Source organism: Lagenorhynchus albirostris, chromosome 11 (assembly GCF_949774975.1).
Source record: "Lagenorhynchus albirostris chromosome 11, mLagAlb1.1, whole genome shotgun sequence".
NCBI classification, from domain to species: Eukaryota; Metazoa; Chordata; class Mammalia; order Artiodactyla; family Delphinidae; genus Lagenorhynchus; species Lagenorhynchus albirostris.
Genome location: NC_083105.1, coordinates 71385294 through 71398726, shown reverse-complemented (window position 1 = coordinate 71398726; position 13433 = coordinate 71385294).

Here is a 13433-nt window from a genome sequence, read left to right as displayed (position 1 = left end):
TGTGAGGTAGCCACAGCAATCAGAGAAGAAAAGGAAATAAAAGGAATCCAAATCAGAAAAGAAGAAGTAAAGCTGTCACTGTGTGCAGATGACATGATACTATACATAGAGAATCCTAAAGTTGCTACCAGAAAACTACTAGAGCTAATCAATGAATTTGGTAAAGTTGCAGGATACAAAATTAATGCACAGAAATCTCTTGCATTCCTATACACTAATGATGAAAAATCTGAAAGTGAAATCAAGAAAACACTCCCATTTACCATTGCAACAAAAAGAGTAAAACATCTAGGAATAAACGTACCTAAGGAGACAAGAAACCTGTATGCAGAAAATTATAAGACACTGATGAAAGAAATTAAAGATGATACAAATAGATGGAGAGATATACCATGTTCTTGGATTGGAAGAATCAACATTGTGAAAATGATTCTACTACCCAAAGCAATCTACAGATTCAATGCAATCCCTATCAAACTACCACTGGCATTTTTCACAGAACTAGAACAAAAAATTTCAAAATTTGTATGGAAACACAAAAGACCGCGAATAGCCAAATCAATCTTGAGAATGAAAAACGGAGCTGGAGGAATCAGGCTCCCTGACTTCAGACTATACTACAAAGCTACAGTAATCAAGACAGTATGGTACTGGCACAAAAACAGAAATATAGATCAATGGAACAGGATAGAAAGCCCAGAGATAAACCCACGCACATATGGTCACATTATCTTTGATAAAGGAGGCAGGAATTTTCCAGTGGAGAAAGGACAGCCTCTTTAGTAAGTGGTGCTTGGAAAATTGGACAGGTTCATGTAAAAGTATGAGATTAGATCACTCCCTAACACCATACACAAAAATAGGCTCAAAATGGATTAAAGACCTAAATGTAAGGCCAGAAACTATCAAACTCTTAGAGGAAAGCATAGGCAGAACACTCTATGACATAAATCACAGCAAGATCCTTTTTGACCCACCTCCTAGAGAAATGGAAAGAAAAACAAAAATAAACAAATGGGACCTAATGAAACTTCAAAGCTTTTGCACAGCAAAGGAAACCATGAATAAAACCAAAAGACAACCCTCAGAATGGGAAAAAGTATTTGCAAATGAAGCAACTGACAAAGGATTAATTTCAAAAATTTACAAGCAGCTCATGCAGCTTAATAACAAAAAAACAAACAACCCAATCCAAAAATGGGCAGAAGACCTAAATAGACATTTCTCCAAAGAAGATATACAGACTGGCAACAAACACATGAAAGCATGCTCAACATCATTAATCATTAGGGAAATGCAAATCAAAACTACAATGAGATATCATCTCACACCAGTCAGAATGGCCATCATCAAAAAATCTAGAAACAATAAGTGCTGGAGAGGGTGTGGAGAAAAGGGAACACTCTTGCACTGCCGGTGGGAATGTGAATTGGTACAGCCACTATGGAGAACAGTATGGAGGTTCCTTAAAAAACTACAAAAAGAACTACCATATGACCCAGCATTCCCACTACTGGTCATATACCCTGAGAAAACCATAATTAAAAAAGAGTCATGTACCAAAATGTTATTGCAGCTCTATTTACAATAGCCCAGAGATGGAAACAACCTAAGTGCCCATCATCTGATGAATGGATAAAGAAGATGTGGCACATATATACAATGGAATATTACTCAGCCATAAAAAGAAATGAAATTGAGCTATTTGTAATGAGGTGGATAGACCTAGAGTCTGTCATACACAGTGAAGTAAGTCAGAAAGAGAAAGACAAATACCGTATGCTAAAACATATATATGGAATTAAAAAAAAATGTCATGAAGAACCTAGGGGTAAGACTGGAATATAGACACAAACCTACTGGAGAACGGACTTGAGGATATGGGGAGGAGGAAGGGTGAGCTGTGACAAAGTGTGAGAGAGGCATGGACATATATACACTACAAAACGTAAGGTAGATAGCTAGTGGGAAGCAGCCACATAGCACAGGGATATCAGCTCGGTGCTTTGTGACCGCCTGGAGGGGTGGGTTAGGGAGGGTGGGAGGGAGGAAGATGCAAGAGGGAAGAGATATGGGAACATATGTATATGTATAACTGATTCACTTTGTTATAAAGCAGAAACTAACACACCATTGTAAAGCAATTATACCCCAATAAAGATGTTAAAAAAAAAAAGATGTGAGGTAAGCTTCGCCAGGACACCAGAATAAAAATACCAATTTAAAAATAACTGGAATTAACAATGGTTGATGAATGTTCTGTCTTAGTATGAGACAAGATAAGAATCTGGGACCACAATAAATCCAGAAGGGACAGAACTTAAGTAGTATCATGGAGAAGATGAAACTCTCCCACTCAGGTAAGGATGAGTTTGGACACAAAGAATAGGTTACATAGCATAAGTGAAAGTGGTCAGGGTGATATGCATCAAGGATCAAAGCAGAGTTAAAGATTAGGGCAGATGTGATAAGCTGAGGAGGCAAAAATCCTGGGACAAAAGAATAGCTATTTTAGAGTGTGACTAAAGATTTAAGAATCCATAGCCAAAGGTCTAAAGTTGAATATAAACTATTTATTTGAAAACAGGCATCCCAGATCTGTTAGGCCAACCACATCACATTTGCCAATTTTCCATCCTAAGGAATTAGGTCTTGTTAATAGATAATACTATCACAAATTGTGCCACTGAATCATATGTCTATGAAGCCACAAAAATATTTTCAGCACTCTTTATGTGCCAAGTTCAGTGATAAATAACAGAGATAAAAAATTAAGTGAGACAAGTGTGATCTCTGCCATTAGGAGAGTCAGGCATTAAATACACAGTAATTATGATTGCTGTAAGTATTACCCAGGAAAGGTACAAGTATTATGAGACTGAATCACAGGATACCTAAGCTAGCCTGCAAAGAGGAAGGGTAGGAGGATGATCAGGAATGGTTCCCAGAGGAAGTAAATTTTAAGTTATAACCTCAAAGATGAGATGAAGTTGATTAAGACAAGAGCTCGGGAAAAAGCATTCTAGGCCAAGAGGGCAGTCTGTACAGAATCTGTACATTGGGGAAAAACATGAGGATGGCCAGGGTGGTTGGAATACAGTGAATAAAGGGAGAATGCACAAAATGAGATTAGTGATGATACAGACCCGTTATGCCCTGTTGAAGAATTGAATAGCATCCTAATTGCAGTAGAAAAACACAGGACAATTTTAAGCCAGTAAATAATGTGATGACATCTGCATTAAAAATATATCATTCTAGGTGATATGATAGGGTATTTGACATGAATTACACAGGGAAAACTTTTAGGAGGTCATTGTACTAGTTCAGGCAAGGCATGGTGATGACACAGATTATGTTAATGGTAGTGAGGAAAGAAAAAACAGACAGATTTAATATATGTATATTTACCAAGTACAAACCAATGGGCTAGTGGCCAAAGAGGAAGAAGAAAATATAAAGTATACAATCTAGGTTTTTGGTATGAGCAGATGAGTAGAGATTTGTACCATTAACTAAGATAGGGAAGACTGGTGGAACCAAGTTTCAGAGAAAAGTCAAGAATTCAATTTTGGGCTGTCCAAGATTAAGATGCCTATCAGTTACCCAATATAAATGTAAATATAAAGTAGACCAGTGGACTGATGGGTCTGAAGCTCAGAAAAGACACTTTGCCTGAAGATGTAAGTTTGGATTCATTGTACGTGGTAGGTCAAGTTATTAGGGTGGATGAAAATGCCTAGGAAGAGAAGATGAAATGAGAAGAGATCTCTTATCTTTCAATCTTTAAAGGATGATAATAAAAATGTTGCACTGGCAAAGGAGACTGAAAAGGAATGGTTAGAAAAGCAAGAGGCAAAGATGAGTGCAACAGAAACCAGTTGAAGAGATGTTTCAACTAAGAAGGAGTCAGTAAATATGAGACAGAGAGCAAAAGGATTAAAAAGAATGAAGTGAATAGGACTGACCAATTTACAGTCCTTTATTTTCCGGCACTTATTGTACTTTCTTAGTCAATCTTGGTTACACGTGTCCACATCCACTGATTTATTTCAAGTCAGAATCCTCAATGTCATTTGTAACATCTTCTCTCTAATCTCCCACATACAACCTCATCTTTAAATAGCATCTTTAAAATATGAAAGAAAATGGAAAAAAAAACCCTGTCAATCTAGAATTCCATACCTAACAAAATATCTCTCAAAAATGTAGTATACATACTTCATAATTTTTTAGATAAAGAAAAACTAAGCAAATTCATTGCCATCAGACTTGTACCATAGTAACGGCAAAGGAAGTTCTCCAGGCAGAGGGAAAATGATACCAGATGGTGTTCCCTAGAGCTGTGCAATACAGAAGCCCAGAGTATCAAAGCCCATATTCTATCTACACTACTTTTGAGTCAGAAGCTGAAAGCGATATTGACATAAACCCAGTTGTCATTTAACTTATTTTTAAACTTTTTATATATTTATAAATGAACACTAGTAAGTTAAATTAATGTATCAGTCTCAGATTACCTAATATCAAATCGATTGTTTGATGTCTTATATAATTGAAATTTTATGCACAATAAAATCTATTATTGAGTAGTTACTTAATAATGTATACATAATACAATCTCTTACTTAGAACTTGCACTAAAATTAGTTGTTTCACCATGCCAGAATATAAAATACAGTTATGTTATGTTCAATACTTAAATTACTTTAAAACCCTGATAATTTTTTTTTCATCTTATCATTAAGGAGTTAGTGAAAATTTGAATAAGAATCAACAAACACTTTTAAAAGGTGTTCATATCATTTTTTTTTTTTTGGCAGAAAATAACCCTTGTGTTTCTACAAATGGCTTTCTTAGTGGGAGGTAGTATTTTATTTTTCTTTTTCTCTTAGGGTTTTACTGAGATATAATTGACATATAGCATTGTATAGGGTTAAGGTATACAGTATAATGATTTGACTTACATACATGATGAAATGATTACCAAAATAAGTTTAGTGAAGATCCATCATTGCATGTAGATACAAAATAAAAGAAAAAAATATTTTTCCTTGTGATGAGAACTCTTAGGATTTACTCTCTTAACAATTTTCATACATAATATACCAGTGTTAATTATATTAATCATGTTGTATATTACATTCCTAGTACTTATTTATCTTATAACTGGAAGATTGTATGTTTTGAAACACCTTCCTCTAATTTCTCTTCCTCTCACTCTTGGCCTCTGTTATCCAAAAATCTGAAAAAAGGGTTTGTTTATTTGTCTTTTGAAGTATAATTGACCTACAATCCTATATTACTTCCTGGTGCACAAAATAGTGATTCAATATTTCTATACATTACAAAATGTTTGCCACAATGTTTCTTTACCATATATTACCATTCAAAGATATTACATTGTTATTGACTATACTCCCCACACAGTTTATATCACCCACATGACTCATTTATTGTGTAACTAGAAGGTTGTACCTTTTAATTTCCCTCACCTATTTCACTCATCCCCCACTCCTTTCAATTTCCCTTATGGTTGTTCATTTACTTTATTCTTTTATTCTATATAAAGGTGAAATATATGATATTTGTCTTTCTCTGATATATTTTACTTAGCACAATATGCTCTAGGTCCATTTATGTTGCACAAATGGCAAGATTTCATTCTTTTCTTATGGTTGAGTAACACTCCAGTTTTTATTTATACCACTTATTTATTCATTCATCTATTGATAGGCACTTAGGTGGCTTCCATATCTTGGCTATTGTAAATAATGCTGCAATGAACGTAGGGGTGTATATATCTTTTGAATTACTACTTTTTTTTTTTGAATTTTATTTTATTTATTTTTTTATACAGCAGGTTCTTATTAGTTATCTATTTTATACATATTAGTGTATATATGTCAATCCCAATCTCCCAATTCATCCCACAATCACCACCCCCCACCACCTCCCCTGCTTGGTGTCCATGTTTGTTCTCTACATCTGTGTTTCTATTTCTGCCCTGTGAACCAGTTCATCTGTACCATTTTTCTAGGTTCCACATATATGCGTTAATATACAATATTTTTCTCTTTCTGACATACTTCAATCTGTATGACAGTCTAGATCCATCCACATTCTCTACAAATGACCCAATTTCATTCCTTTTTATGGCTGAGTAATATTCCATTGTATATATGTACCAAATCTTCTTTATCCATTCATCTGTCAATGGGCATTTAGGTTGCTTCCATTACCTGGCTATTGTAAATAGTGCTGCAATGAACATTGAGGTGGATATATCTTCATGAATTACAGTTTTCTCTGGGTATATGCCCAGTAGTGGGATTTCTGGGTCATATGGTAATTTTATTTTTAATTTTTTAAGGAACCTCCATACTGTTCTCCATAGTTGACTGTATCAATTTACATTCCCACCAACAGTGCAAAAGGGTTCCCTTTTCTCCAAACCTTCTCCAGCATTTGTTGTTTGTAGATTTTCTGATGATGCCCATTCTAACTGGTGTGAGGTGATACCTCATGGTAGTTTTGATTGGCATTTCTCTAATAATTAGTGAGGTGGAGCAGCTTTTCATATGCTACTTGGCCATCTGTATGTCTTCTTTGGAGAAGTGTCTATTTAAGTCTTCTGTCCATTCTTGGATTGGGTTGTTTGTTTTCTTGATATTGAGCTGCATGAGCTGTTTATATATTTTGGAGGTTAATCCTTTGTCCATTGATTCATTTGCAAATATTTTCTCCCATTCTGAGGGTTGTCTTTTTGCCTTGTTTATAGTTTCCTTTGTTTTGCAAAAGTTTTAAGTTTCATTAGGTCCCATTTGTTTATTTTTGTTTTTATTTCCATTATTCTAGGAGGTGGATGAAAAAAGATTTTGCTGTGATTTATGTCAAAGATTGTTCTTCCTATGTTTTTCTCTAAGAGTTTTATAGTGTCCAGTCTTAAATTTAGGTCTCTAATCCATTTTGAGTTTATGTTTGTGTATGATGTTAAGAAGTATTCTAATTTCATTCTTTTACATGTAGCTGTCCAGCTTTCCCAACATCACTTACTGAAGAGACTGTCTTTTCTCCATTGTATATCCTTGCCTCCTTTGTCATAGATTAGTTGACCATACATGCGTGGGTTTATCTCTGGGCTTAGTATCCTGTTCCACTGATCTATATTTCTGTTTTTGTGCCAGTACCATATTGTCTTGATTACTGTAGCTTTGTAGTATAGTCTGAAGTCTGGAAGCCTGATTCCTACAGCTCCATCTTTCTTTCTCAAGATTGCTTTGGCTATTCAGGGTCTTTTGTGTTTCCATACAAATTGTGAATTTTTTTGTTCTAGTTCTGTGAAATATGTCATTGGTAGTGTGTAAGGATTGCGTTGAATCTGTAGATTGCTTTGGGTAGTATAGTCATTTTCACAATATTGATTCTTTGAATCCAAGAACATGGTACATCTCTCCATCTGTTCGTGTCATCTTTGATTTCTTTCATCAGTGTTTGTAGTTTCCTGAATACTGTTTTTTTACCTCCTTAGGTAGGTTTATTCCTAGGTATTTTATTCTTTTTGTTGCAATGGTGAAAGGGATTGTTTCCTTAATTTCTCTCTCTGACCTTTCGTTGTTAGTGTATAGGAATTCAAGAGATTTCTGTGCATTAATGTTGTATTCTGCAACTTTACCCAATTCATTGATTAGCTCTAGTAGTTTTCTGGTGGCATCTTTCGGATTCTCTATGTATAGTATCATGTCATCTGCAAACAGTGACAGTTTTACTTCTCTTCCAATTTGTATTCCTTTTATTTATTTTTCTTCTCTGATTGCTGTAGCTAGGAGTTTCAAAATGATGTTGAATAATAGTGGTTATAGAGAGAGGACATCCTTGCCTTTTTCCTGATCTTAGAGGAAATGCTTTCAGTTTTTCACCATTGAGAATGATTTTTGCTGTGGGTTTGTCATTTATGACCTTTATTATGTTGAGGTAGGTTTCCTCTTTGCGCACTTTATGGAGAGTTTTTATCATAAATTGGTGTTGAATTTTGTAGAAAGCTTTTTCTGCATCTATTGAGATGATCATATGGTTTTTCTCCTTCAATTTGTTAATTAGGTTTATCACATTGATTGATTTGTGTATATTAAAGAATCCTTGCATTCCTGGGATAAACCCCACTTGATCATGGTGTATGATCTTTTTAATGTGTTGGATCCTGTTTACTAGTGTCTTGAGGATTTTTGCAGCTATATTCATCAGTGTTATTGATCTGTAACTTTCTTTTTTTGTAGTATTTCTGTCTGGTTTTGGTATCAGGGTGAAGGTGGCCTCAGAGAATGAGTTTGGGAGTGTTCCTTCATCTACAATTTTTTGGAAGAGATTGAGAAGGATGGGTGTTAGCTCTTCTCTAAATGTTAGTGAAGCCATCTGCTCCTGAGCTTTTGTTTGTTGGAAGATTTTTAATCACTGTTTCAATTTCATTACTTGTGATTTGTCTGTACATGTTTTCAATTTATTCCTGGTTCCACCTTGGAAGGTTATATCTTTCTAAGAATTTGTCCATTTCTTCCAGGTTGTCCATTTTTTGGCATAGAGTTGCTTGTAGTAGTCCCTTAGGATGCTTTGTATTTTTGTGGTGTCTGTTGTAACTTCTTTTTCATTTGTAATCTTATTAATTTGAGTCCTCCCCCTCTTTTTCTTGATGAGTCTGGCTAAAGGTTTATCAATTTTGTTTATCTTCTCAAAGAACCAGGTTTTAGTTTTATTGATCTTTGCTATCATTTTCTTTGTTTCTATTTCATTTATTTCTGTTCTGATCTTTATGATTTCTTTCATTCTACTAATTTTGGGTTATTTTGTTCCTCTTTCTCTAGTCCCTTTAGGTGTAAGGCTAGACTGTTTGTTTGAGATTTTTCTTGTTTCTTGAGATAGGCTTGTATTGCTATATACTTCCATCTTAGAACTGTTTTTGCTGCATGCCACAGGTTTCGGTTCGTCGTGTTTTCGTTGTAATTTGTCTCTAGGTATTTTCTGATTTCTTCAGTGATCTCTTGATTATTTGGTAACGTATTGTTTAGCCTCCATGTGTTTGTGTTTTTTACATATTTTTTCCCCTGTAATTGATTTCTAATCTCATAGCGTTTTGGTCGGAAAAGATGCTTGATATGATTTCAGTTTTCTTAAATTTACTGAGGCTTGATTTATGACCCAAGATATGATCTATCCTGCAGAATGTTCTGTGTGCACTTGAGAAGAAAGTGTAATCTGCTGTTTTTGGATGCAATGTCCTATAAATATCAGTAAATCTATCTGGTCTATTGTGTCATTTAAAGCTTGTGTTTCTTTATTAACTTTCTGTCTGGATGATCTGTCCATTGATGTAAGTGAGGTGTTAAAGTCCTCCACTATTATTGTGTTACTGTTGATTTCCTTCTTTTATAGCTGTTAGCAGTTACCTTATGTACTGAGGTGCTCCTAGGTTGGGTGCATATATACTTATAATTGTTATATCTTCTTCTTGGATTGATCCCTTGATCATTATGTAGTGTCCTTCCTTGTCTCTTGTAATATTCTTTATTTTAAAGTTTATTTTTTCTGATATGAGTGTTGCTACTCCAGCTTTCTTTCAATTTCCATTTGCATGGAATTTCTTTTTCCATCCCCTCACTTTGAGTCTGTATGTGTCCCTAGGTCTGAAGCGGGTCTCTTGTAGACAGCATATATATGGATCTTGTTTTTGTATCCATTCAGCGAGCCTGTGTCTTTTGGTTGGAACATTTAATCCATTCACGTTTAAGGTAATTATCGATATGTATGTTCCTATTCCCATTTTCTTAATTGTTTTTTGGATCCTTTTTGTACGTCCTTTTCTTCTGTTGTGTTTCCTACTTAGAGAAATTCCTTTAGCATTTGTTGTAGAGCTGGTTTGGTGGTGCTGAGTTATCTTAGCTTTTGCTTGTCTGTAAAGCTTTTGATTTCTCCATTGGCTCAGAATGAGATCCTTGCCCAGTATAATAATCTTGGTTGTAGGTTTTTCCATTTCATCACTTTAAATATATCTTGCCATTCCCTTCTGGGTTGTAGAGTTTCTGCTGAGAAGTCAGCCATTAACCTTATGGGAGTTCCCTTGTATTTATTTGTCATTTTTCCCTTGCTGCTTTCAATTATTTTTCTTTGTTGTTAATTTTTGACAATTTGATTATTATGTGTCTCAGCATGTTTCTCCTTGGGTTTATCATACCTGGGACTCTCTGCACTTCCTGGATTTGGGTGGCTAGTTCTTTTCCCATGTTAGGGAATTTTCGACTATAATCTCTTCAAATATTTTCTCAGGTCCTTTCTCTCTCTCTTCTCCTTCAGAGACCGCTATAATATGAATGTTGTTGCATTTAATGTTGTCCCAGAGGTCTCTTAGGCTGTCTTCTTTTTCTTTCATTCTTTTTTCTTTATTCTGTTCCACAGCAGTGAATTCCACTGTTCCATCTTCCAGGTCACTTATCCGTTCTTCTGCCTCAGTTATTCTGCTATTGATTCCTTCTAGTGTATTTTTCATTTCTGTTATTGTATTGTTCATCTCTGGTTTTTGTTCCTTAATTCTTCTAGGTCTTTATTAAACATTTCTTGCATCTTCTCCATCCTTTTTCCGAGGTCCTGGATCATCTTCACTATCAATATTCTGAATTCTTTTTCTGGAAGGTTGCCTATCTGCACTTCATTTCATTGTTTTTCTGGGGTTTTATATTGTTCCCTCATCTGGTACAAAGTCCTCTGCCTTTTCATTTTATGTATCTTTCTGTGAATGTAGCTTTCCTTCCATAGGCTGCAGAATTGTAGTTCTCTTGCTTCTGTTCTGTGTCCTCTGGTCAAATTAGTATTTTTCTTTGAAAAAAAAATAGAAGTGGAATTGATAGGTTGTATGGTAGTTCTGTTTTTAATGTTTTGAATAATCTCCATACTGTTTTCCAAAGTGACTTCACCAATTTATCTTCCCACTTACAGTGCACAAGGGTTCCCTTTTCTCCACATCCTTGCTAACAGCTGTTATTTGCTGTCTTTTTGATAAAAAACTATTCTGGCAAATGTGAAGTGATATCTTATTGTGATTTTGATGTGTGGTTCCCTAATGATTAGTGATGTTGAGCATCTTTTAATTTTTCTTCTGGCTATCTGCATGTCTTCTTTAGAAGAGTATCTATTCAGATCTTCTGCTCATCTTTAATAGGGTAGTTATTCTTTATCATATTTAGTTGTATGTGTTGGATATTAACTACTTATTAGATATTTCATTTGCAAATATTTTTGCCATTCAATATGCAGCCTTTTCATTTTGTTGACAGTTTCCTTTGTTATGCAAAAGCATTTTAGTTTGATTAGGTCCCTTTTGTTTATTTTTGCTTTTGTTTCCCTTGGCTGAGGAGACGTTCCAAAAAACTCTTGCTAAGAGCAATGTCAAAGAACACACTGCCTATGTTTTCTTCTAGGAGTTTTATAGTTTCAGGTCTTACCGAATGGATTTAACTCTAATCCATTTTAAGCTTATTTTTTAATATGCTGTGAGAAAGTAGCCCAGCTTAATTGTTTTGCATGTAGTTGTTCAGTTGTCCCAACACCATTTATTGAACAGCCTATCTTTTCCCCAGTGTATATTCTTGCCTCCTTTTTGGTAGATTAATTGACCATATAAGTGTGGGTTGATTTCTGCACTCTCTATTTTGTTCCACTGACCTATGTGTCTAGTATAGTTTGAAACCAAGGCATGTGATACCTTCAATTTTGTTCCTCTTTTGCCAGATTGTTTTGGCTACTTGGGGTCATTTGTACTTCCATGAAAATTTTAGAATGATCTGTACTAGTCTATGAAAAATGTCATTGGTATTTTGATAAGGATTTCACTGGATCTTAGAATGCCTTGGGTAGTATGGTCATTTTTAAAATATTAATTCTTCCAATGAGCATAATATATCTATCCAATCATTTGTGTCACCTTCAGTTTCTTTCATCACCCTCTTATAGTTTTCTGAGTACAGGTCTTTTACCTCCTTAAATTTATTCCTGGGTGTTTTATTGTTTTTGATGTGATGGTAAGTGGGATTGTTTTTAAATTTCTCTGATAGTTTGTTGTCAGTGTATAGAAACACAACAGAATTCTGTACGTTATTTTTTATCCTGCAACTTTAATTAATAATTTATTAGTTCTAATAGTTTTATGGTGATATCTTTAGGATTTTCTCTATATATATATATATCATGTCATCTGTAAACAGTGATAGTTTTACTTCTTCCTTTTCAACTTGAATTCCTTTTATTTATATTTCTTTTCTGATTGTGTGGCTAGGATTTTCAATACTATTTTTTTTTTCCTCAAGTCCATTCTCTAGTAGGTCTGTGTCTTTATTCCCGTCTTGCCCCTACGATCTTCATGACGTGTTTTTTTTTTTAACATCTTTATTGGGGTACAATTGCTTTACAATGGTGTGTTAGTTTCTGCTTTATAACAAAGTGAATCAGTTATACATATACATATGTTCCCATATCTCTTCCCTCTTGCGTCTCCCTCCCTCCCACCCTCCCTATCCCACCCCTCCAGGCTGTCACAAAGCACCGAACCAATAGCCCTGTGCCATGCGGCTGCTTCCCACTAGCTATCTACCTTACTGCGTTTGTTAGTGTGTATATGTCCATGACTCTCTCTCGCCCTGTCACAGCTCACCCTTCCCCCTCCCCATAACCTAAAGTCCGTTCTCTAGGAGGTCTGCATCTTTATTCCTGCCTTACCCCTAGGTTCTTCATGACATTTTTTTTCTTAAATTCCATATATATGTGTTAGCATACGGTATTTGTCTTTTTCTTTCTGACTTACTTCACTCTGTATGACAGACTCTAGGTATATCCACCTCATTACAAATAGCTCAATTTCGTTTCTTTTTATGGCTGAGTAATATTCCATTGTATATATGTGCCACATCTTCTTTATCCATTCATCCGATGATGGGCACTTAGGTTGTTTGCATCTCCGGGCTATTGTAAATAGAGCTGCAATGAACATTTTCGTACATGACTCTTTTTGAACTTTGGTTTTCTCAGGGTATATGCCCAGTACTGGGATTGCTGGGTCATATGGTAGTTCTATTTGTAGTTTTTTAAGGAACCTCCATACTATTCTCCATAGTGGCTGAACCAATTCACATTCCCACCAGCAGTGCAAGAGTGTTTCTTTTTCTCCACACCCTCTCCAGCATTTATTGTTTCTAGATTTTTTGATGATGGCCATTCTGACTGGTGTGAGATGATATCTCATTGTAGTTTTGATTTGCATTTCTCTAATGATTAATGATGTTGAGCATTCTTTCATGTGTTTGTTGCCAGTCTGTATATCTTCTTTGGAGAAATGTCTATTTAGGTCTTCTGCCCATTTTTGGATTGGGTTGTTTGTTTTTTTGTTATTGAGC